Here is a 3,336-nt window from a genome sequence, read left to right as displayed (position 1 = left end):
TACAAAAATGACGCATGTTTGCCAACCTTACTTCTCATCAGAAAAAAGTCAAAGGGGGCAGGAAGATATAGATTCCATTTCACCTTCATCATGTACATTTTACTGCACTTTCACCTTTCAGAAATCATGGGAGTACATGTAACTGGCAAAACCTAATTTCGCCCCAGAGGACTCCTGCTACATTAAGGATGTAATACTAACATGACTTACTAAAGAGTAAGAAAGAAATCCCTAGATTCTCTTCCCCAGTTCCAACAGAGGACTAGAGGTTTATTCTCTACAGAGTAAAACAGATTGTCTCTGAACTGGACAATGCCAAAGTACAGTTGAGAACATAGGAAGTGTACTAAAAACAAGAGAACTAAATGACTTTATGTGTATCGAATGGTGAAACTTCCAGACCCCTCCCCCTACTTTGTTGCCATAACACAGGCAGCCAGACATCAATAATCCAAATAAGATATCTTAAACATCAGCTTTGAGAAACATAATTAGTCCAAAAGGCCTAGTGATACTGACATCAGGAGTTTATCCAAAAATGACCCAGCCAGATCATCCTTCATGGAATTCAAAGGTGACAAGTCCTACACAGCTACCAGAGCTTTTAGTCTTATTTTTAGTTCCACTCTTAAGCAGACAAGTAAAGGCAACTTTAAGAGATATTACGCAGTATGAGAAAATCTTTGGAAGTTCTATCATTAACATCTTTAGAGAGATGAGAAAATACTGTACCCAAGAAACAAGAATAGGACGCTATAGAAAGGAACATTTAGAGAACAAGAAATTACTCTTAGAAAATAAAATAGCAGAAACAAAAAGTCTGCAAACGAGGCCCTATAATTACCCTCCCTTACTTATCTGAAGTTTCCAGGGTGCAGTACTAGAAGGGGACGGCTAGAGAGAACCTATTATAGTAGTCTCTGTGAATTGAGCAGACAAGAGTTGGGAGTCTGGAGACACCAAGGTGACTCGAGTTCCCTAGGCAGAGTACTGGAGAGGAGAGAGCTGCATCTCTCAAGTCTTTACCTGACTACTGAGTAGTACATGCACGTGAAGAAGTTACTCAAGTGTGGGTAAGGAACCACTTGAAAGGTGCAAAGGGAGCCATCTTCTGAGCCCACATAGGACCAGAAATATTTCATGTTATGACCAGCCAGAGTAAAAAACCTCACAAATCACAGGGCACATAACCTGGGTCCTCAGAAGGATTTTGCCTCAGTACTAGGGTAACATTGTTCCTAGACTAAATGATGCTCTGGTCTGACCTAATAAAGTAACTTATTAAAGCAACCAAGAACTCATGAATATTTATGGAAAAACAGAAAACAACCATTACCAACAAGGTGAAATTCAAATGTCTGCCATACAATTTTAAAAATTAGCAAGCATGCATAGAGAAGAATATGACTCACAATAAAGAGAGAAGAATATGACTCACAAACAAATCAACAGAAATAGATGAAATTAGAGAAGAAAAAGACCTTAAAACAATTATAATTAATATTCCAAATGTTCAAGAGGGTAGAGAAAAAAGTAAGTAGGCATTGACGATATAAAAATAACTCACATTAGGTGTCTAGAGAAATGAAATGTCTGACATGAAAACTCCACTGAATAGAAATAACAGATTAGATACTATGGAAGAAAAATTAGTGAACTTGAAGGCAGAGCAATTAGAAACTTTCCAACAAGAAACAGAAAAAAAACAAGACTGAAAGTAAAAATGAACAGAGCATCAGTGAGAAGCTACATATAAAAAAAAAACATGATAAAAAGGAACTTAGAGCTAGACACAGAATAAAAATTGCGTATTTTCAAAGATAAAAGTGAATATCTTAAAACAGCTCAAGAAATCAATTCTAAATCTACAGTTCTAAAGACATAATTTCAGAAAGAACAATTCTGCTTTGAAGGAATGTCTGAGAGGCAAAAAAAAAACAAAAAACAAAAAAACCCAAACAGGTAGCCAAAAAAAGATAACATCTGGGCAAATCTAGACACTGATTATTTAAAAAGCTAAGAATATCCAATTTGTAGGTAAAATGAAGAACTAGAGAAATTTGATTAGAATTAGCATATTTTAACATCCTTGTATTTGGAAAGAGGTTACAGATATTTACCATTTTTAGATGTGAAGCATGTTAAAATTTTAATGGTAATGAAAAGCACTTAAAATAGAATGTTTAAATTTCAAATCAGTAGAAGGAAAATACGTAATAGAAAACACAGCCACTCAAAAAAGAAGACAGGAAAGGGAGAAGGATGGGAAAGAAGCACAGCACAGAACAAGAGAAAAATACTAAAAGGAAATCCTAACAGACTTACACTTCTACACTATGGTGGGACAGTTACGCTGCAATTCTCCCAATACAAAACTAGATCCTGGAGAAAACAGACTTTTTAATTCATTACGTGGTTATACTACGTAAGAGAAATCTCTAGGCCCCATCCCTCTACACTCACAGAGGGGGGAAAGTTGAGCTGAAACAAGAGCAGGAAAGGAGCAGGAAGCATCAAGCAAGAAACAAGTCTGAAAGGTAGGGCTTACCCTGAAGATAAATGCTGACAGTGACCTGCAATTAACCTCTGGAGATAATTAAGTAAGGACAGCAGCAAGATCAAGACAGCTCAAACTAAGACAAACTAAGACAACTGCATTCACTCAGGTCCTAGAAGGGGCTAACGTGGTGCCAATCGATTGGCATTGACTCACTGGAAGCAAATACAAATCTTATCTGAAGAAAAGCATTCACAATTTATGTCTTCTGTCTTCCCATGGATTCAATTTAGCCATACACTCAAGGAAATAAGTCAAAATGGCACACAACAATATCCAAAAATTTAGACTTGTAAAAACTTAAAATAGTACTAAAATCATCAGAAATAGAATATAAAATATTTACGAGTTTTTAAAAATTAGAAATAGACTTATAAGAGACTGTAATGAACAAACAGGAAGATCAGAAAAAGAACCAAACGAAAAATATAATTATGGAAATTAAAACCATCATTAGTGTTTTAAATAGTAGACCAAATATTGCTGGAAAAAAATTAAAAATCAATGAACAAGAGACAGAACTGATGAAATTAGCCAAAATGCAGCACCGATAAACAAGATAATGAAAAACAGCAGATTAAGGGACATGACAGATAAAGAAAGTCAATCATTTGTAAAATCAAGAGTCCCAGAAAACACAGAAGCAATAGTTGAAGGGCTAGTGGCTATGAATTTTAGAGAAGTAACATGAATTGGAAGATACAAGATGTCACCATGTATCCAAAATAAATAAAAATAAATCCACACTTCCAAACATTATAGTATTAATAAATCTGTAG

This window comes from Rhinolophus ferrumequinum, chromosome 19, assembly GCF_004115265.2.
Source record: "Rhinolophus ferrumequinum isolate MPI-CBG mRhiFer1 chromosome 19, mRhiFer1_v1.p, whole genome shotgun sequence".
NCBI classification, from domain to species: Eukaryota; Metazoa; Chordata; class Mammalia; order Chiroptera; family Rhinolophidae; genus Rhinolophus; species Rhinolophus ferrumequinum.
This window is presented reverse-complemented; position numbering follows the sequence as displayed.